We start from the raw sequence: 23,359 nt of genomic DNA, 5'->3' as shown, positions 1-23,359 counted from the left end.
AGTTGCCAGGTTTAATAAAATTATTCAGCCTAATGTCTGGTCTAAAATCAACCCTGAAGCTGAAACTAGCCCAGAATCCAGGGTGTCACAGATATTGGTGAAATGGCAAATGATCGAGCAGTACTACTAGTGAATCTTTTATTATTAATAATAATATAGTTTCATTTTACATTCCGAATGACACTTTGTATGTATGTTGTATTTTGTTTACATTAGTATTACAGCTAGTAATATTTTATCATTAAACTATTAGTCATTTCATTCATTTTTTATAATCGTTTTAGATCTCATAAAAGAACATTTAATAGTAACACTTAAAATACTAAACGCTCTGAATTTCACTTCTACTCTTTTCTGTTCTTCTCCTCTCCTGTTTTCTTCTCCTCTCCAATCTTCTTTATTAACAATTTAGTTTTTATTTTGTTATTTGTGATTTATGAATAGAATTTCAGGTTACATGAAGAACTATTTAGAATTATTACCCACCCAGTTCTTTACATCTATCTTCTATTGTCACTCCAGCTTAAGCCTACATACAAATACATGGACCGTGAGTTTAGTCCCATTTAACAACCATGGACACATTTGCTGACATCAGATTCAAAACCAAACTCTCATCACACAGAGGACTCATCAATAAAGAAACACTTGTCTCCTGACCCCTCAGTTGGTCTTGGTCAATTGGTCACCTTCATGATAAGAAAACACCTGAACTACCACAATAGTATTTATTTGCTTGCACAACAAAAAAAAACTTGGTACAGAATTTCCCCATATTTTTTTTTGTTGACTCAACTTTTATAAATTATTTGTTATATTGACTGACTTTTTTTTTGTCAACACTAAAAGACATATTTAGTTGAGTAAACAAAAAAAAACCTTGGGACAAAATTTCCCTGAAATTTTTCCTGTCTACTCAACTTTTGCACATTTGTTAAACTGACTGACATTTTCTTGTCAATATTAAAATACATATTAAGTTGAGCAAACATGAAAACATTCATTGTACTATGAACTACAAGTAGTCTTGAGCAAAACAATTTGAGTTGCACTGACTTTTCTTTTGTTTACCAAACAAAGAAAATTTAGTTAATGTAAGCCTTACATTATCGCCTAATAAACAAAGCTTTCTCAAGTTGAGTTGGCTAAAAACTATCAGTACTAAGAAATATCAAGTTTTGCTATAAAATTTAAAGATTACAGCTGGTGTGTGAGGTGTAAAGAAATGGAGGACACTTTAAACTTTAGAAGAAACAAGATTTGTTTTATTAATCTCACAGCCTCAGCTGATGCATCAAGGATACATAAACCTAACACCAATCCCACCATAAAAAGAAACCAAAATTAGCAGTTCCAAAGTAACCACCGCAGAAACACAACAAAAGTTCTCCAAAACTTTTCTTAATTCTTGAAGGGACTTTACAATGATAAACGAGGGTAAAACACCCACCAACTGAAAGCAATACTTTGGCTGTCTACAGCTTGAAGAGTTTATTCTATAGGCACTGAACTCTATTGGTGCACCTGTCTCCTAGTCCGACAAAGATGTTCTGCACTGCCTCAAATGTGTATATATATATACAGTGTATCACAAAAGTGAGTACACCCCTCACATTTCTGCAAATATTTCATTATATCTTTTCATGGGACAACACTATAGACATGAAACTTGGATATAACTTAGAGTAGTCAGTGTACAGCTTGTATAGCAGTGTAGATTTACTGTCTTCTGAAAATAACTCAACACACAGCCATTAAAGTCTAAATAGCTGGCAACATAAGTGAGTACACCCCACAGTGAACATGTCCAAATTGTACCCAAATGTGTCGTTGTCCGTCCCTGGTGTCATGTGTCTAGGTCCCTGGTGTAAATGGGGAGCAGGGCTGTTAAATTTGGTGTTTTGGGTACAATTCTCTCATACTGGCCACTGGATAGTCAACATGGCACCTCATGGCAAAGAACTCTCTGAGGATGTGAGAAATAGAATTGTTGCTCTCCACAAAGATGGCCTGGGCTATAAGAAGATTGCTAACACCCTGAAACTGAGCTACAGCATGGTGGCCAAGGTCATACAGCGGTTTTCCAGGACAGGTTCCACTCAGAACAGGCTTCGCCAGAGTCGACCAAAGAAGTTGAGTCCACGTGTTCGGTGTCATATCCAGAGGTTGGCTTTAAAAAATAGACACATGAGTGCTGCCAGCATTGCTGCAGAGGTTGAAGACGTGGGAGGTCAGCCTGTCAGTGCTCAGACCATACGCCGCACACTGCATCAACTCGGTCTGCATGGTCGTCATCCCAGAAGGAAGCTGACGCACAAGAAAGCCCGCAAACAGTTTGCTGAAAACAAGCAGTCCAAGAACATGGATTACTGGAATGCCCTGTGGTCTGACGAGACCAAGATAAACTTGTTTGGCTCAGATGGTGTCCAGCATGTGTGGCAGCGCCCTGGTGAGAAGTACCAAGACAACTGTATCTTGGCTACAGTCAAGCATGGTGGTGGTAGCATCATGGTCTTGGGCTGCATGAGTGTTGCTGGCACTGGGGAGCTGCAGTTCATTGAGGAAAACATGAATTCCAACATGTACTGTGACATTCTGAAGCAGAGCATGATCCCCTCCCTTCCAAAACTGGGTTTTCCAACAGGATAACGACCCCAAACACAACCTCCAAGATGACAACTGCCTTGCTGAGGAAGCTGAAGGTAAAGGTGATGGACTAAACCCAATTGAGCACCTGTGGCGCATCCTCAAGTGGAAGGTGGAGGAGTTCAAGGTGTCTAACATCCACCAGCTCCGTGATGTCATCATGGAGGAGTGGAAGAGGATTCCAGTAGCAACCTGTGCAGCTCTGGTGAATTCCATGCCCAGGAGGGTTAAGGCAGTGCTGGATAATAATGGTGGTCACACAAAATATTGACACTTTGGGCACAATTTGGACATGTTCACTGTGGGGTGTACTCACTTATGTTGCCAGCCATTTAGACATTAATGGCTGTGTGTTGAGTTATTTTCAGAAGACAGTAAATCTACACTGCTATACAAGTTGTACACTGACTACTCTAAGTTATATCCAAGTTTTATTTCTATAGTGTTGTCCCATGAAAAGATATAATAAAATATTTGCAGAAATGTGAGGGGTGTACTCACTTTTGTGATACACTGTATATATATACAGTATACAGTCCCTGACAGAAGTTCTGTCGCTTATCCATGTTGTGGAAACAAAAGCTTATAACCTGACTTTAAATTCATCCATTGGTTTTAGAAATGACTCATATGAAAGCTGAAACCCTCCCAAATGAGGTTTAATTTGTTTTTGAAGTCACAGACAAAATGCTCCTTGAAACAAACACTTGGCCGTTAAACACCCAATCACAAGTGTTTAACATCATTGAGCATGTTTGGGGTAGGATAAAAGAGGAAGCTTGGAAGACAAAACCAAAGAATCTTGATGAACTCTGGGAGGCATGTAAGACTGCATTCTTTGCTATTCCTGATGACTTCATCAATAAATTGTATGAATCATTGTCGAACCGCATGGATGCAGTCCTTAAAGCTCATGGAAGTCACACAAAATATTAAATATGGCTCTAATAGCACCACAACTTGAGTCATTTCTAAAACCAATGGATGAATTTAAAGTCAGGTTATAAGCTTTTGTTTCCACAACATGGATAAGCGACAGAACTTCTGTCAGGGACTGTATATATACTGTATATACAGTGCCTTGCAAAAGTATTCAGCCCCCTTGAACTTTTCAACCTTTTGCCACATTTCAGGCTTTAAACATAAAGATATTAAATTGTAATTTTTTGTGAAGAATCAACAACAAGTGGGACACAATCGTGAAGTGGAACGAAATTTATTGGATATTTTAAACTTTTTTTAGAAATAAAAAACTGAAAAGTGGGGCGTGCAATATTATTCAGCCCCCTTGCGTTAATACTTTGTAGCGCCACCTTTTGCTGCGATTACAGCTGCAAGTCGCTTGGGGTATGTCTCTATTAGTTTTGCACATCGAGATACTGAAATATTTGCCCATTCTTCCTTGCAAAACAGTTCGAGCTCAGTGAGGTTGGATGGAGAGCGTTTGTGAACAGCAGTTTTCAGCTCTTTCCACAGATTCTCGATGGGATTCAGGTCTGGACTTTGACTTGGCCATTTTAACACCTGGATAAGTTTATTTGTGAACCATTCCATTGTAGATTTTGCTTTATGTTTTGGATCATTGTCTTGTTGGAAGATAAATCACCGTCCCAGTCTCAGGTCTTTTGCAGACTGCAACAGGTTTTCTTCCAGAATGGTCCTGTATTTGGCTCCATCCATCTTCCCATCAATTTTAACCATCTTCCCTGTCCCTGCTGAAGAAAAGCAGGCCCAAACCATGATGCTGCCACCACCATGTTTGACAGTGGGGATGGTGTGTTCAGGGTGATGAGCTGTGTTGCTTTTATGCCAAACATAACGTTTTGCGTTGTGGCCAAAAAGTTCGATTTTGGTTTCATCTGACCAGAGCACCTTCTTCCACATGCTTGGTGTGTCTCCCAGGTGACTTTTTATAGATATCTTTGAGAAATGGCTTTCTTCTTGCCACTCTTCCATAAAGGCCAGATTTGTGCAGTGTACGACTGATTGTTGTCCTATGGACAGATTCTCCCACCTCAGCTGTAGATCTCTGCAGTTCATTCAGAGTGATCATGGGCCTCTTGGCTGCATCTCTGATCAGTCTTCTCCTTGTTTGAGCTGAAAGTTTAGAGGGACGGCCGGGTCTTGGTAGATTTGCAGTGGTCTGATACTCCCTTCATTTCAATATGATCGCTTGCACAGTGCTCCTTGAGATGTTTAAAGCTTGGGAAATCTTTTTGTATCCAAATTCGGCTTTAAACTTCTCCACAACAGTATCCCGGACCTGCCTGGTGTGTTCCTTGGTCTTCATGATGCTCTCTGCGCTTTAAACAGAACTCTGAGACTGTCACAGAGCAGGTGCATTTATACGGAGACTTGATTACACACAGGTGGATTCTATTTATCACCATCAGTCATTTAGGTCAACATTGGATCATTCAGAGATCCTCACTGAACTTCTGGAGTGAGTTTGCTGCACTGAAAGTAAAGGGGCTGAATAATATTGCACGCCCCACTTTTCAGGTTTTTATTTCTAAAAAAAGTTTAAAATATCCAATAAATTTCGTTCCACTTCACAATTGTGTCGCACTTGTTATTGATTCTTCACAAAAAATTACAATTTCATATCTTTATGTTTAAAGCCTGAAATGTGGCAAAAGGTTGAAAAGTTCAAGGGGGCTGAATACTTTTGCAAGGCACTGTATATATATATATATATATATATATACTGTATATATATACTGTATATTATTTCACAACTTTTTTTTGTAGGATCACAATCTCAATTTCATCATGATTCAATACTACTAAACAGTACAGTAGCCTTGGCCTATTAAAAAAAGTTGAAATACATTTTTTAACTCTTGTTATAATCTAAGTATTGGTATTAATATTTAACTGAACCCTGAATATTTCACTGACTGAAGACTGGTTAAGTTATAACACTAAATATTTTACCTGCTGTAATCTCTTAAAAGTGCAATGTGATTCAGAACCGAAACAAAGTCAATAATAACTGTCTTTAACAAAAACCAGCAGATTAAAAAAACATTTATTATTCACACTTCTTACAGCTGGTCTTGCTAACACTTACGTTAGCCTCTGCTGGCTGCAGTGTAGCGGACCTCCACAGCGTACTGTTTGGGATGTTGTCGCTTTAAATTGTTATGTTTTGTGTCAATATAGCGCTAGCTTTAACGCTGCTAAGCGGACTTGTTACATTACAGTGTGACACTGAGGAAAGACTCCACTTTGTTATTAGTCCACTCATTTAATCCATTTGTTCCTCCAAACACCCATCAGCCACCAGAACGTAACTTTTTAAGGCTTCTGATTGGCCAACATGCGGTTACAGTCAGTGCTGTAATCCCGCCTACAGATTTGCATACCGCTGACAGTGATTAACTGGCCGTATTCTCCGTTTTCGTGTAAACCCAGATCATTAAAAAAACTATTTTATGCACGGTGAATTAATATAAGCCACTTAACACTAATTCAATATATATTTAATTACAAAACAACCATAAATCAACCATAAACCATTGTGGATTTTATGTTGGTTTTAAGTTTGGAGTTGTGTTGAAACATAAGGTTCAATGTTGAATCAACCTAAAACCGATGTGCATAAATAAATCTGTTCTGACGTCGGAGATCAACGTTGATAAAAAAAAAAAAATTAACGTTAATTTAACGTTGTTTTGCTATCAGGGTAGCTACAGCAGTTTAGTTTGTCTTACAGCTAGTCATTATAAGGACGATATGATTCCTTAAAGAATTAATTATTCTATTAATATTAAAATTAATATAATTTTACAGTGAGGTTTCTCGTGTAACATAACTAGTTTATTTTAGAATTGTACCTATAAAGACACCATTACACTGTTTTAATCAAGCGCGGTGCTATCTAAATTTTTTATATCGACTACAAACCCTAGCTAAGTGTTACTCACCTAAACGAATAAAACAGCAATATCAAACAAGAAACCAAATATTAACAATATTAATCAATATTAATATATGTAAAATATTAAAGCACCTACCATTTTAAAACGTTGAGTGATGCTCTGAAGTTGATAAAACCATCCACAGATACTGTTGGCTCCCTCGGGGAAAAAATGGCTGAGTTTTTCTGGCACACTGCCTGGCAATTTCCCGCGCGATGACATTAGCCAATGAGCTTTCAAACAGTCACATGTTGTAAGATGAATTTTAAATGAACTCATTATTTATTGTTCATCAGGCTTATCATATTCATTTTCTGAACGAAATCCATATAAAGGTTCAAGAAACTCAAAATGTATTGTTGATTACACTTTTTAAAAGGCTTTTTGCTCAAATGACTTGATAAAAATAGTCTTTCTAACTTTTGTTAAGTTGGATTTTTTACAGTGTGTGTTGCCATGGCCTTGGGCTAAGGCGTCACTCTAGGAACCCAAAGCTCACGGCTCATTCCCAGAGTGTGTCTTATTTGTGCTTTGTTTTTAAAGTCACAGACAAAACGCTCTTTGAAACAAACACTTGGCCGATAAAGACCCAATCACAAGTGTTTTCTTTTGTAAACTTCACCTGGCTAAAAAGATCAACGGCTATAGGACAGCACAAGAGAACTTACCTAACACATCAAAGCTGTAATTCCACAGCAGCATCTTACTGCTACACAGGGATTGTAGCTTAGATTAAACCGTTCAAATATCCGAGTAGTTGTTCCAGACCCATACACAAATCAGTTTTAATCTTTACCTAACTAATTGGGCAAAAGGGCCAGGGGTTTGGTTATTTTTGGCCAGCCTTTCCATTTGCTTTATTGACACGGTGCAGCTTGTTAACTGAGTGTTTAATGTGTTTTGGAGCCAACTGCCTTGCAGAGCCAATTCTTAACAGCTACTGTTAGGATTTTTGGAACATAACATCATTATTAAACATCATTATTAAACATAATTTCAATATGGGAAGTTTTACGGCAATTTTACATCCAGGCCGCATGGCCTATTGTTCAAAATGGCGCCGTGACCCGGATCCCTCCCTGACTCCTACCGAGGGGGGAAGGCGGAGCCCTGGGCTTTTTAGCACATTTCATTGGCTCCAACAGCAGCGGCGGAGGAGGAGCCTAGACTAGTTTAAAAAGAAAGGCGCGTTGAGAAGCTGGCTCTCTTTCTTGGGTGGTTGTGTGTCTAGACTGCAGGAGAAAGGAGCGCCGATCGGCCTAGCTCTGGCATATATTCACAGATCATTTTTACACTTAATAAAGTGTTTTAAAGAGTACTTTCTGGACTTCCCGACTGCTTCTTCAGGGCCTCGTGAACTAAAAAGATTCATCCTAACAGATGGTAGCAGAGGATATGGTTCGTAGAAACCTGAAGTAGCAGCAAATTAATTCAGCTGACTCAGCTAAGGACCTGGAATTCTGAGGATATTTTGTACTCAGTACAAGGTGCGCGCCTACAAGGTAAACAGATGTTCTCTGTATATATTAGATGCATTTATTATTTTGCGTACTGAGTATGAAATTGAATCTCAGAATCCGTAAGTGTCTGATTAAATTACTAAAGTATCATTAGATAGTTTAAAACTGTGAATATATGCCGAAGCTAAAAATGTATGTTTCCTGATTGCTGAGTTTGAATCAGACCGAGCAAAATAAACGGTAAAGGGCTGTTCGGCAGGGCTCCACCCGGAACACCATTGGAGCGAAACGTGTCTGTCTGTTTCAAAAGCAGGGGCGCGTGATTCGAATGATCTAAGTTTTAACGAGTCTGGGACTGGGTTAATTCTATAGATCTAGTATAATTCGAGCGTTGTAAAACCTAGAATCTGGCTGCTCAAAGAGCGGGATTCTATGAATGAGCGAGCGTTGGAAATCTAATAACCTGGCTGTTCAAAGGACGGGGTTCTATGAAAAAGATTGTCCTAAAATTCGGACTTGTCTGTTATGGAAGCGGAGTTCGGTTAATTAGACTACTTTAAATTCTAAATTCGGTTCGAAAACAGTACATCAGGAGTTTTGTTTGTCAGTAAGTCTCTGTGTATGTTTGTCTGTGAAACCGTGTGAGTGTTTTGTGTTATTTTGACTCTGGATGCGCAACGTGGTTTCTTTTGTTTGTCGGCGCCATTTTTGTCTTGGGAATGCAGAGTGGTTTCCCGTCTATCCGCCATTTTGGTCTCGGGAATGGGCAGCGTGTTTCTGTCCGTCGGCCATTTTGGCTCTATGTGCGCAGCTTGCCGTATCTCTTGTCCATCGGCTATCTTTGTCTTTGTACGCCTGGATTGGGTAAGTGCTGCAGTTAATTTTATGATCAACTTTATTTTTATAATCTTAAGATAACTGTGAGTTAAGACAAGTATTTGTTATGGTACCTTATTAAGTGTGTTTTAATGTGGGTAGGGGAGTCGAGTCTTTTGTCTCGGTTCCTTTTGAAGAGCCGCGTATTTACATGGCGACTCCCGGAAGAGTCTATTCCTTTGTTTCGGTTAGAAGAGCCGGTTCATAGATTCGAATCATTTTGCGACACATCGCTAGTGGTTATACAGTTTGAAAAAGTTTTATGTCATTTGAAATGACGCATTACACATCCCTAACTGTTTTAATTGTTGCATCAACATGTTTCTTCTATTGCATTTGAGTTAAGGACAACGTTTCTTCTATTGCATTTGAATTAAAAACTACTGTTGAGGTTTGTATCCACTCCTGTTTGCATTACACAGAGGAGACCCCCTGCTGTTTACTCGGTGAGTACATTTTAAATGAGTTACTTTCTACTTTTTACTTGAGTAGATTTTCAGAGTAGTAACTTTACTCGTAATTAGGTGGAGATTCATTAAGGTAATAGTACTTTTGATCGAATACACTTTTTGGTACTCTTTCCACCTCTGATTAAGACATGTGTTGATATATTAGATTATATATTGTCAAAGCTTGTGTTTAATTGAGAATGATGTCGTGTTTTTTCTCTGTGTACAAATGCTGAATACAAGTAAAAAGTAAAAGCTAACATGTTACTGTTTCTAAAATATTGTGTAGTTGTAAAGAGTGAGATTTCATAGACTGTTGCAGGGTTCAGAAGTTTACAGGATACAAAGTCAACAAAGCCAAACTGCAGATATGCCGACCTGTCGTGACATTTCTAGGATGGAGGGTTTCCAGCAAAGGGTCAATACCTGACTGCTGACACCAGAGGTTGCATCCTGAATCACCCGAAGCCAACTACCGTGAGTCACCTTCTGTCTTTTCTTGGCTTGACAGGTTATTCCAGGAACTACATCCCTAATTACTCAGGCTTGGTTGCACCTTTGAGGGCTGAAATTACCAGGTTAGGTCAAAGAAACCTAACAACCTAAGTAGAGTTGGCCAAGCCCCTTGAGGCTGCTTTTATTGAATTAAAACAGCAACTGACCTTAGCCAGTGACCTACAACAACCGAAATACTCTGACCCTTTCTATTTGAATGTTTCTGAAAAGAATGGCATTATAAATGCAGTTCTTTTTCAGAAAAGGGGGGAGTGGAGAGCTGTACCCTTGTACCATAGCTCAAACAGCACATTTGGTCATGTCATCCTCTTATTGTCAATACAAGTCATGGTGTGACTGCATTTTTGATTTCCACAGCCTTTACCCTGTCAAGAGCGAGAAAAAACAGAATCAATAGTATTCTCACTCAACCTCATATCTCATACACTACAGGGAAGATGGTGAACATCAGGACTATATTACTCTATCTATTTTTTCTGGGCCTGATAGGAATCCTGAATTGGAAATGTTTGTGAAAGGATTTGCATCCAGAGATGCTGCAACAGACAGGAAACAAGTGGGCTTAGTTAAAATGTTAGCAAATGATACTTTGTGTCATTGTCCCTCCTATTCAATTTATTGGCTTAAACTGTTGAACTACATGCTCTAATAACAGCCCCTAGACTGGCTGAAAGCAAAACTGCTTACATGTTTATGATCTAAACTTTCACATATGGAATCGAACAATTGGTTGTATTTGGTAGGAGAGTGTCTTGTTTTGACTAATTTAAATTTGGAAATCGCCCACCATACCTTGTTGCACAACTTGTGGATGCAATTCTGCTGCCCAAACAGAGAGCCATTTTGTAAATTGTGCATGTTCTAAAGTTTTGTTCCAATTTTACAGGGCAATGCCAGAGGTGACACTGCCGACAAAGCTGTTACACACCTTCCACTGCTCACTAACGACATTATTTGTTTACAGGTCCAGCTAACACCAGACTTTGATTGAACTAACTTTAAAATTCTGTGCTTTCCAACAGAATAAACACATTTAGAAGGTTCTGATTGTGTGTCTCCTGATGTTCGGAGATGTCCAGTGGGCAAACCATGTCTTACTAAAAATACTATACCATACCAAATTGACCCATGAGTAGAACCATGTGTCAAACAGGGGGGAACTTCTTGCTGTGACAGTGTGCGACGATACTACCCACTGAGCCACCGTGTCGCCCAACTAATAAGGTTAAAAAACAAAAGGAATAGGAAAAATGCATTGAAAAAATCAAAGCTCGGGTCTCAGGAGATTAAATATAATTGCTTACACGGACTCCGGTAAGATTAAATTTAATTGGTAATATTTTTTGGAAATTGTTAATTGGCAATTGTTAATATTTGAGGCTTGTGTTGTATCCGATGAATCTTTTCTAGCTAATTGATCAGGTCAACTCACTCATTTTATATTATATAGTTTATTGAAGAAGTTAGATTGGTTCAATGTGGTGCAGTAAACCTTGTGGCAATACTATGCATGATCATAGATGAGTGCAGTTTAAAGATTGAGAGAACAGTGAAGAAAATAACTTGGTAGGTGAGAAGTATCGAATAGTCTAGTAGACAGTTAACTAAGTGGAACTATTTAAGTAGAGTTTAATGTGATTCAAGAAAGCCAAAGTGGATCAAAGTGCTGGTGATGATGAGCATGAGGGATTGGCTGACTAGGAGCAGGAGATGGTCATGTGAGAGTCTGTTGGATTGTGGGAAATGGAGTCTGTATTGTTAGAAGCAGGAGGTGTGTCAGTACCAGTGACCAAAAGTTGGGGTAAAAATCTGAATGAATAAATAATATAAGTCAGGGGTTTGTAGGACTGATGGAAGTTGATATAGCAGAGCTGTTGTTATTTTAAGTAGGGCAGAGTAAATAATAAATAGTGGATTGGTGATTTTGTATTGGGAAAAATGTGATTTAGAAAATTTGAAGGCTCTCTAGTATGCGGCGATGATGAAGTAGAATAAGTGTAGAAAATGTTAGATGTAATGTGTATGCACCTTCTGCTCTGATCAGTTTGAACAGTTTGAAGTGAAATTTTATATAGCAGGAAGGGTTAATGCAGTATGAGAGACAAATAGTGAAGTAATTGTTTGTTTCCAGGGGATCACTGTCGGTTGCCCTGAAGTATGTGTTTGTTTCCATAGGACCATTGTCGGTCGCTGTGAAGTGACTGTTTGTTTCCAGGGGATCACTGTCGGTTGCCCTGAAGTATATGTTTGTTTCCATAGGACCATTGTCGGTCGCTGTGAAGTGACTGTTTGTTTCCAGGGGATCACTGTCGATTGCCCTGAAGTATATGTTTGTTTCCATAGGGCCATTGTCGGTCGCTGTGAAGTAATTGTTTGTTTCCAGTAGACACTGTTGTTGTACTGAGGTTTACGTTCTTTTGTCTGAGCTGTGTTTGGACAACCGAGTGAGTTGTGCCAGTGAATGTTAAAAGAATACTCGTATTCTTCGACTAGGCAGGAATCTTCTGTTCTAGGGTGTGACTCGTTAAAACCTATCAGTTTGTCTTTTTCTTGATACGTGTTACAGATTTGGCTCGAAAGGTTGTTTAAAGCGGTCTAAAATGTCTAATTTAACACAGAGAATTGAAACAAGTAGTTGTTAAGCGACTGGTGGAAACCTCCTCTGTCAAAGAGAAGGCGAAAACAGGCGCAAAAGTTGAGGAACTGAGTTGGACAAAGGTTGGTCTCTATCCACTGGAAACTAAAGCCCCACCGGGTTCTGAACAACGTATTAAAAATTTTCTAAATGTATCTAAAATATAAAGTTGACAAATGTAAAAGGGAATTGGAAGGTGCCCCTGCAGTAAAGAAATTGAGCGTGGAAAAGCCCTTAGCGAAAGTCGTATGTGCAGCTGCAAAACCTAATTTGGCCACTCATCCAGTAATTTCAGGTAATTGGACATGCCTAATCTCATTGTTCAATGAGATTGCGCCAATAGGGTGTGAGAACTTATCCAGGTCCCACCCATTAACTCAGGAACCAACCCCAACCAACATCAAAGCCTATAAAGGCAATTACACCTGTTTCAGGAGCAATAAACCAGGACCGATAAACAGGGGACATTTTTCAAAAGGATGGTGTAGGGAAACCATTATCCTGGATAGTGATGGGAATTATACAGGCAGCCAGCTGAATGCACAAAAATTCAGTGGGGCGGATTTAATATGGTTGTGCGGAGATATGAGAATCCGGCGAAGGTTACATGGGAATTGGTCTGGGGAGTGTGCGTTGGTCTTTCTGATCATGCCTTTCAGAATTTACAAGCAGCACGGAGTGGAGGATGCCGGGGACGTCCTGACCAATCACCACAACCATCGAAGAGACACCCGAGAGGTCAAACCTGGCGGATCCTTCGACAAGACCGTGTGGATTGATGGTATAGGGGTCCCAAGGGGGGTCCCAGATGAATTTAAGGCTAGGAACCAGATTGCTGCAGGGTTTGAAAGTGCACTCTTTTGGTGGGTAACTATCAATAAGAATGTAGACTGGATAAACTATCTCTATCAGCAGAGATTTGTTAATTTCAGTGTTCAGGCCATTGAGGGACTGAGAGACCAGCTAGACCAGACTTCACTTATGACCTTACAGAATAGAATGGCATTAGACATGTTGTCAGCAGAGAAAGGTGGAGTTTGCCAGATTGTGGGGTCATCGTGTTGCACCTTCATCCCCAATAATACTGCACCCGATAGTAGTGTGACACGAGCTTTGGAAGGATTAAGGGCTTTGTCACGAGAATGGAAGGAAAATTCAGGGATAAACAATGAATGGGTTAAGTGGCTAGAAGGGATGTTTGGGCCATGGAAGGAAGTTATTGCGAGTTTGGTGATGTCAGTATGTGTAGGGTTGGTAATATTAGTGATATGTTGTTGTGGTGGTATCCCGTGCATCAGGGTATTAATAGAAAAATTTGTGATAGAAGTAGTGTGTAGAGGAAGCAGAGGGGGGCAGGATACACCAGTTATCCAGATGATGTTGGCTGATTTGTCTAGATATCATGTAGATGATGATGAGGAGGATACCCTTGAAGGTGGGCCGGAAGACCCACTTCGAGCGGCATAAGTGCTACTAACTCTGCTTAATTAAAGGTAAAACCGTCCAGAGAAAATGAGGAGAGAGGACCAGCACTACGGATCATACACCGAGAGGAAGGAAGGAGACTTGGAAGGACTGGCAGAGGTAGACTTCGTGGGAATTGGAAGACCCACTCCGAGAGACAGAAGTGACACCAACTGGACCTGCCTACAGGGAACAAACCACAGCAGAAAGCCCGACAAAACCGACCATGCGAAAGAAGAGTCCAGAGGAGCCACCGGAACAAGAAGAAGAGAAAGGATTTGGTTAGACTAGGAGGGAAAAACATAAACATATAGTTCGCAGACACGCAGATCGTCCTTGAAAACACTGGTTAAGTACAACACACATAGTTTAGCTACAAAACGCAAGGGGTTAGCTCAGGATTGTGTACGATGGATATATGTTTGGTACTCTGCTATTTTTAGAAAAGATATTCTCTGTGTTTCATCGTTTAAATGTTTGTGCCGCTGCGGAAACAGGTAAGACCGACAGGGTGGAATCCATGGGACAGTAGGAGCCATGCAGAGAAACAGGAGCTATGGGCCCCTTCTGAATATCTGCAGCTCCGTCCGGTGGAGGACAACCTGAACGGACTTCCTGTGGAAGCTACGCACCCATTGTTTTTATTTTTTTTCTTCTCTTTTTGATTTCCTATTTTTTAAATTACTTTATTTTGATTTCCTGTTTTTATTATTTGTTGTTTGTTTGTTTGTTTTAGGGTTAGGAGCTGTTGCGATAGGTACAGTTCCTTTAGTTTAACTGGTAGCCTTTTTATTTTTTAGATAACTTTTATTGTAAAAAATTCAGCCCAGTGGCCATGTAGTCAGAAGGGGTTAAATTGGGGGTTGCTGACGGCTATCCTATCTCCTGGAATCTAGAGACACCTAACCTATAGTTAAAAGTTGATGTGAAAGCATTAAGATGCTTTCAAGGGGGGTTTGTTAGGATTTTTGGAACATAACATCATTATTAAACATCATTATTAAACATAATTTCAATATGGGAAGTTTTACGGCAATTTTACATCCAGGCCGCATGGCCTATTGTTCAAAATGGCGCCGTGACCCGGATCCCTCCCTGACTCCTACCGAGGGGGGGAGGCGGAGCCCTGGGCTTTTTAGCACATTTCATTGGCTCCAACAGCAGCGGCGGAGGAGGAGCCTAGACTAGTTTAAAAAGAAAGGCGCGTTGAGAAGCTGGCTCTCTTTCTTGGGTGGTTGTGTGTCTAGACTGCAGGAGAAAGGAGCGCCGATCGGCCTAGCTCTGGCATATATTCACAGATCATTTTTACACTTAATAAAGTGTTTTAAAGAGTACTTTCTGGACTTCCCGACTGCTTCTTCAGGGCCTCGTGAACTAAAAAGATTCATCCTAACACTACCACAGATTACTCTGCAAGTGTGCCTTTAAATTTTCAATCCCCTGCCTGCTAGAAGCTAAAGATACCTGGTCATGGGTCTCTTTTTGTTTTTGCAAAGAGTCCTGTACCTGTTACATTAATGCCAGCTCCGGGGGATGTAGCTCAGTGGTAGAGTGCATGCTTTGCATGTATGAGGCCCCGGGTTCAATCTCTTGCATCTCCTGTAGCTTGTTGTTTCACTCTGCTAGAAAAAAGCTTGCAGAAAAAAGTGTGCTTCTAAAGGCTATGGCTTTAAGAACGGTCATGATCAAGCTGGCGTTCTGCTTGTTACTCTTGAACTTTAAGAATGTGCTCAGCTTCCAGTTGTTACTTTTGCACAAAAACGTTTTTTCAACTTTCTGCCAGCTACCTAGAGAGGCGCGATGGCCAAGTGGTAAGGCGTCGGTCTCGTAAACCGAAGATCACGGGTTCAATCCCCGTTCGTGCCTAACTAATTTCTTATTTTCCCTTGCAGGTCTTATTTATCACATTAATGCTGTGCTTCCACACCAGCATATTTCCTCTACATAGGGATGGCAGCTTAGAGGTACTGCATGTCGTGCCTGTATGAGCTCCAGAGTGTCACAATCCCTTGAAATATCCAGGTACTTAGTCAGACTCAATCACAAGCTTATTTTAAACTTCACCCAGCTGACTGAGCAAAGGTACAGGAGTTAGATGAATTTTGGATTGGACTTTCTATTGGCTTGCATGACATGATGGAGCTTGTTAACTGAGTGTTTAATGTCTTTTGGAGCCAACCGGTTCAGAGAGCCAGTTCTTAACCGCTACCACAGAAGACTATGCAAGTGTGCTGTTAAATCTGCAATCCCTCACTTGACAGAGGCTAGAGATTCCTGCTCCTGGTTTTGCTTCTCTTTTTGCAAAGACTCTCGTACCCGTTGAAGGTTTACAGTGGTGTATAGTAACGAAGTAATAATACTTCGTTACAGTACTTAAGTAGTTTTTTGGAGTATGTGTACTTCACTGGAGTATAAAAAAATTCGGCAACTTTCACTTTTACTCCACTACATTTCCTAAAGAAATTGGGTACTTTTACTCCGATACATTTGCTGTATGCGAATTCGTTACTCGTTACTACAGAATGAAACGACATTTTTTAGCTAAACAATGTGAGATGTGTGACAGACCGCAGCAGGTTTGGTGAATCTGCGCTTGTAAATTACATCAGCGGTTAAACACATTAATGCGCAGATGCAAACGTTTTGTAAAAGCGCATCGTTCACTCAAAGATACAGAATAATCGTCATTTCAGAATCTCCCCGTCTAACACACTGATGTAAGTTAGGAATGATTAACAAAGTAAAGCCACAGCACCATTGTTTTTATTATTATTATTATTAGCATTAACATTGTTCAGATATCTAGCTACCGATTACATTCGAACCACAAATAAAACGTTTCACTACATTAGTTTGTAATTAATTCAGTGCAGACATGATGTGTCCCATCATTTTTAAAAACTCATAAAAAATATTTCCTCAGATAACTTCTGTATTACACTAACAGAGGAAATATTCATGGTGCTGAGGAACATGCATGTCTTTAACACTAGCTTGACTGAAAATCTGAGATTCTGAGGACAAACCCCTCCTTCTACACAACCATTAGAGTGCTATCAGTCCTCTTTTGTCATGCAAATGCTAGCAGATAACACACTATTCAACCCACCCCCAACGTTTATCACAGCAAACCTGTGAGTTACCTTTTTTCCCACTGGAAATCGCGCTTAGACCCAGGTCTCCAAATATGGGCATAACGAGGACTACAGAATGACGCACGACTTCAGTGGTCTATTGATCTAAGAAAGCAATAAACTAAAAAAGCAAATAACTTATGAGTTTAATGCAAATAACTATTAAAGTATAAAATTTCCTGTCACACTTGTTAGAGATCTCAGACTAACTACAAAATTTCTTTATTAATTATATGAAATTGAGAAACCAAGGACACTAATTAGTGCATTTTTTCTAAGTAGAATTTTTCTCTGTTCTTGCTTGATACCAAATGTTAGCAGCTTAACAGTCACACACAGCACACACCCTATATTTCTGCACTCTATTGTCTCTAAAGTCCCAATATGTGCCCCTGCATCAATGGTAAACCAGACCAGTTGGCATTATCACCTTTTTGCACTCATGCATTTTATTCACAGATTTAAATATTACAAATCTTTAATGAGTTTAGTCCAAAAATTTATTTTTTTAACAATTAGGCCTGCTGCATATGTATTGCACAGAAGTGCCATACCTGTTTACACGTTTGTATGCCACCTAATATAAGCTCAAAACGGCTCTGATTTGCGAATACATCAGCATTACAAGACATCTGATATATCAGTCTGTTATCTGTTAGCAGGACATTACCAGCAGGAACTTCTACCTCTGTATGTTGTGAAATCAATTGCCGTATGTTGCATTCCAGTACCATGTATTAAACAGAAAAGCAATGCGCACATTGTTTGAGCCATAAAGGTGTGCATATAAATAAATATCTACGCTGCACATGATGTCCCTGGTATCCCCTTGGCCATATACAGTGGGGTCAAAAAGTATTTAGTCAGCCACTGATTGTGCAAGTTCTCCTACTTAGAAAGATGAGAGAGGTTTGTAATTTTCATCATAGGTACACTTCAACTATGAGAGACAAAATGAAAAAAAAAAAAAAAAGAAAATCACATTGTAGGAAATTTTAAAGAATTTATTTGTAAATTATGGTGGAAAATAAGTATTTGGTCACCCACAAACAAGCAAGATCTCTGGCTCTCACAGACCTGTAACTCAGGCCTGTCTGTAAAATTAGGGCAGAGGGGGATGATGTGTGTGAGGTGTTTGTGTGTAGACTGTGGCTGTGGGTCATTACCATGATAATGGGTACTAAGTGGCTCACAACAGGGGAGCGGGGGATCGAGAGGCTAGAGTCCCTTGCGCAAAAAAGCGTAACTATAGTCATTCTACGTTTACTTTAGTGTTAAGAGTAAGGAATAATACAATTTGGATTGTTTGTTGAAGGACTCTGTAATATTGTGCTGTACCATAAATACAATTGAAGATGTGTTGAACAAACTAGCTTCCTTATAAATGAAAACTTAAATGAAAGTTCCAGGCTATGGATTCTATTTACACCAGATTGAGCATATCCCTTATAAACATGATTCTTAGACCAAAGGTTTAAAAGCCCTTATGACAAAATTTTATTGAGTCTTTCTTTATACAGGTAATGGTGGGGTCCTAATAACTTTAGAACCCTTCTAGACAAATACTAAAAGAGACAAATTTCCTAGTTGTGTGGTAGAACTGTTAAAGTAGGGATTGTTCTGCAAGGTTTTCTCACAGATGGTGAACATGTGGAACAGCTGAATGAAGTTGTGGGTGTGGCTTATGCAAATTGTTTATTTGCTGAATAATTTGGACCATGAAGAAGCATTAGCCTTATTTACAGTCTCTTATTTGTTGAAGAAAGGTGCTGGATAACATAGGACACTATCAGATATTTCTTAAAAGTTTACTTTAGTGTTAAGAGAAAGGGTTAAATAAAATGTGGCTTGTTTGGCCAGATTATCTTGCTAAAGGACTCTTTAACCATTGGGCCAAACAATAGGATATATGGGTTTCTGGACAGTGAGAGTTTAAATAGTATGACTAAATATTAAAAAATCTTATTTAAAGAATGAATAGTCTTTCTTTATACAGGTAATGGTGGGGTCCTAATAACTTCAGGACCCTTCTAGACAAATACTAAAAGAGACAAATTTCCTACCTGTGTGATAGAACTGTTAAAGTAGGGATTGTTTTGCAAGGTTTTCTCACAGATGGTGAACATGTGGAAAAGCTGAATGAAGTTATGGGCGTGGTCTATGCAAATTGTTTTTTAATTGCTGAATAATTTGGAGGATAAAGAAGTATAAGCCTTATTTACAGTCTCTTGTTCGTTGAAGAAAGGTGCTGGATAATATAGGAAATTAACAGATATCTCTTAAACGTTTACTTTAGTGTTAAGAGTAAGGAATAATACAATTTGGATTGTTTGTTGAAGGACTCCGTAATATTGTGTTATACCACAAATACAATAGAAGATACATCACACAAACTAGTTTCCTTATACTTGAGTACCTGAAAAATGAAAACTTAAATAAAAGTTCAAGGCTATGGTTTCTATTTGCATCAGATTGAACATATCCCTTACAAACGTACCGGTAATTCTTAACTCTTTAATGCTCTCAACAAGAACTCAACTTTCAAAATTTTATGGATGATTTTTCAGCTGCTGCTTCAGGTTGACACATAATTTAGAAATGGTGTTTTCTTAAAGTAAGAATACCAATGTTTTTTACGTTTAACACACGCCAATCAGGGAGTAGATACAGCCAAAAAAAGATTATTTAAATACAGCTTATTTTACCCAGCTATTTACATTATACTAATGGTTGAACAGATCATTAAAGGGTTAAAAGTGCCACACGTTTAGTTAAACTTGCTTGAGTTTTGCTTTTAAATTAATTCTGCCAAAATTCAGTTGTTTTAGGTTATTGGGATATATACAGTATCTATAACTTGAATTTACTACCCAAATCAAAAAAAAAAATGGAACAGTATAGAAAATGCAAATAAAATAGATGCAGTGTTTTTTACACTTACATCGACTCTTATTCCATCTTTTATGAACCCAAAATATTTCATGTTTTGTCTGGTCAACTTCATTCTTAACATACACATACATGCATTTTAAGCTACAACACATTCTAAAAAAAGTTGGAACAGGGCAATTTAGTCCTCGTAATAAGGTTAAAAATAACTAAATAATGACGTGATTTCAAATAGGTGATGTGAACAGCTGATTATAATCATGAATTGGCACAGATCATGTTCAGATGGAAGGAAGAAAAAAGCTTGTTAAGGTGGTTTACAGGCTTAAAAGAACAATCTTATATTTTTCTAAATGACCGCTTCAGTTTATACTAACAGCATTTACTTTTACTTTTAATACTTAAGTACATTTAATATCAAATTACTTTTGATACTTAAGTACATTAAACACCAGATACTTTTAGACTTTTACTCAAGTAATATTTTAAAAGGTGACTTTTACTTCTATCAAAGTAAATTTCTGGTAAGATACTTGTACTTTTACTCAAGTATGGCCTTCAGGTACTTTATACACCACTGCACCTAACACACATAACACACACACACATTACCTACACTCTAAAAAGAAATGTGTTAAAAACGACACACACTGTGTGGAATTTCAACATGTGAAGAGTGTGCTCAGGGACGACACATACTGTGTTGATTTAAACACAGTAAATGTGTCATCCTGTTTTTGCACACCCACCGTGTTAGGATACTTAACACACACAATGTGTTGTTCTTACACAATGTGTGTTGATTATGTGTAATTAAGAAAATGGGTAAAATAAAGTGTACAATATTACAAATGTTTAAATACCATTCTTTTTTTGTGACAAGTGATAAATTAAAACAAATTACAAACAGTTTAACAGTAAAGGTACAAAATATATCTTTCTTGAACTTTTCTTTTCCATTCTTAAAGATGACTCGTAAAAGGTCTGTTTCTCTGTCCTAAAAGAAAGATAAAAAATATCATTACAAGGTACTACTGTGTTTCTCTCTCAGAGAGTCTTGTGTAATCACATTACAAAATATTAACTGAATTAGACATTTACAACATTAAATATTTGATTAGTCAACCAACCAAATGAGTAATCAGCTAACACAACTAATATTCCTCCAAATTTGTCATGTCTCTAATATTCACATAGGCTGTTTAACAACTATTAAACAAGTCACCTGCAAACTAGTTACAGCATACAAGCTCAAATGTTTCCTTTACCTTCTGGTAAATCAGATGATTTACTACCCTAGTAAATCAGATGATGTATTTTGGAAGAGTTGTGCTTTACCCTAAATATATCCACCACTACCAGCTTTAACGCTAATAACAATAAGCAATGTTCCTAACGATTCGACTTATAGAACCGATTCTTCCGAACTGATTCTGAACCTCCGAACCGACTGCATTAGATCCTCTTAAATCCTAATGAATCAATCGATTCAGTTTTTCGATTCGTTGAAACGGATGATTTAAAATAATTGATTCAGTAAAACGAACTGAGCTAAACTGAGCTAAAGAAAAATGTTAAAATGATTAAAATCCGCTTCTCATAATGAGATTTAACTGAAATAATGTTACTGAATCACTGTAACCACACAGTCCCAATAGTTCAGTTAAGTAAATTACCTTGAGAAAACTCAACACACAGAGGGTTGCTATGGTAACCTCATCCACAGTCATTCTGTGGTGGCGCCATTTTGACCAAACTAAAAGTCCAATTAACGGTTAGCCAGTTAGCTAACGATAAATAATACCAATAAAAAGAACGACTAGTCATGTTTAACAGAACATTTATTACTGAATAGGAACAGAAAAGCAAACTTAGGTTTATATTAATGTAATTCAGTGCCTCCTTTTTTACCTAACTAAGTCAATTGTGAGTCTATTGTAAGTTAAAACAGGTCACAGGGTTAAAACCTACTTTTTATAGCTTGGCTTGACATAAAACACACAACAAAACACTGATAAACATGAACTAAATAAACATCAATAAAACATACTGCTCCTGCTCCTTTCCTTGCATGGTCCAAAAAGAGGAAATCAACCATGAAACACAGATATACATGATAGGAGAAATGTGATTAACGCATATTTTTTATTTATTAATTTATTTTTAATCTTCCATGTGAAATAATCTATGTTTCTAGTCAGAAATAAAAAATTTTATCCAACAAATGTAAGTAAAATTGAAAAAATATATATTTTTACGCAATGTATTTTCTCACAGTTCTGTGTAGACTAACTATTGGAGTTACTTTACACGCGTCTGTGTAAGAAGTGGCCAGAAATGACACAAAACATGTTACAGACCACAGGACACAGTAGTTGTGTAGAAAAAATGACACATTACTTTTTAGAGTGTAGCTTCCGAGAACAGGTGTTCTCAGGGTGGTGTGGCCGTAAACGAGAGACGCTGTAAACAAGCTGCTTCTTATAGAGGACCGTCGTTCAGGCTTTCTAAATAAATAAATAATTAAAAGCTTAAAACTGTTTAGGTTAGGTTGTCAAATTTCAGGCATATGTAAACAAAAATCTCAAGTGGGCGACTAAAGAAATGTATTTATTTATAAATAGTGTTTATGGTTTTACGCTTTATGTTTAACTGATAAACTATCTGATGAAGTAAAAGCTCTGAACCTTTTCTGTATTTTGGCTCCGCTGTTCTTCATGTTTCATGTTTACAGTTTCTTCATTTTACACTAATTAATAAACTTGTGTTTTTACTTTCCCGGTTGTTTCTGAGGTATTTGTGTGATTGGCTGATAGTCCTGCACTGAGGATACTGTGGGTCACTGTCAGTGTTGCCAACTCCTCAGTAAGGAAAGTAGCTATTGGCTGTCCTAAAAAAGTCGTTAGAAGTCGCTAAATGACGCCATCGCCTAATTTGCATAGGGGTTAGCACATGTGGAAAGGTCTATATATTATTGTAAACTGTAGGTAGCACATCTCAATAGATCCATTGATCTGTATCTCAGCCATATAGTAAAAATGTAGTATGTTTACATGTATCTCAGGCATGTAGTAAATAATATTCTAACCCTCTATGAGGAATATCTTCTAAGGTTTTACCTCCGTGATTTATCATACCCTTTTGGATAAAATCCCAGTGAGAAAACTATAGATCACACAGATCTTATCTATAGCTACAAAAACATGGAATAAGGAACAAATCATTAGAACTGAACTGACAAGGGAAAAGCAACAACATTGTTTGACGTACACAAACAGCTAAGTACAAGATAACGTAATAAATGCTCAACATATTCACTCAGTAATGAACTTTATTAGACACGACCTTGCAGCTGAACTGCTAAGAA

At 38.2% G+C, this 23,359-nt stretch overlaps 3 non-coding genes across 3 annotated transcripts; 1 reads left to right on the top strand and 2 right to left on the bottom strand.

Annotated features, from left to right (window-relative positions):
* Positions 1-15,763: 15,763 nt before the first annotated feature.
* On the top strand, positions 15,764-15,835 carry trnat-cgu (transfer RNA threonine (anticodon CGU)). The gene has a single exon. It is a non-coding gene; the product is annotated as a tRNA-Thr (tRNA).
* Positions 15,836-18,629: 2,794 nt separating this feature from the next.
* On the bottom strand, positions 18,630-18,688 carry LOC134327197 (U7 small nuclear RNA). Its single transcript, XR_010014703.1, has one exon. It is a non-coding gene; the product is annotated as a U7 small nuclear RNA (small nuclear RNA).
* Positions 18,689-19,105: 417 nt separating this feature from the next.
* LOC134327189 (U7 small nuclear RNA) lies at positions 19,106-19,164 on the bottom strand. Its single transcript, XR_010014696.1, has one exon. It is a non-coding gene; the product is annotated as a U7 small nuclear RNA (small nuclear RNA).
* Positions 19,165-23,359: the final 4,195 nt, after the last annotated feature.

This window comes from Trichomycterus rosablanca, chromosome 14 (genome assembly GCF_030014385.1).
Source record: "Trichomycterus rosablanca isolate fTriRos1 chromosome 14, fTriRos1.hap1, whole genome shotgun sequence".
NCBI classification, from domain to species: Eukaryota; Metazoa; Chordata; class Actinopteri; order Siluriformes; family Trichomycteridae; genus Trichomycterus; species Trichomycterus rosablanca.
This window is presented reverse-complemented; position numbering and strand designations above follow the sequence as displayed.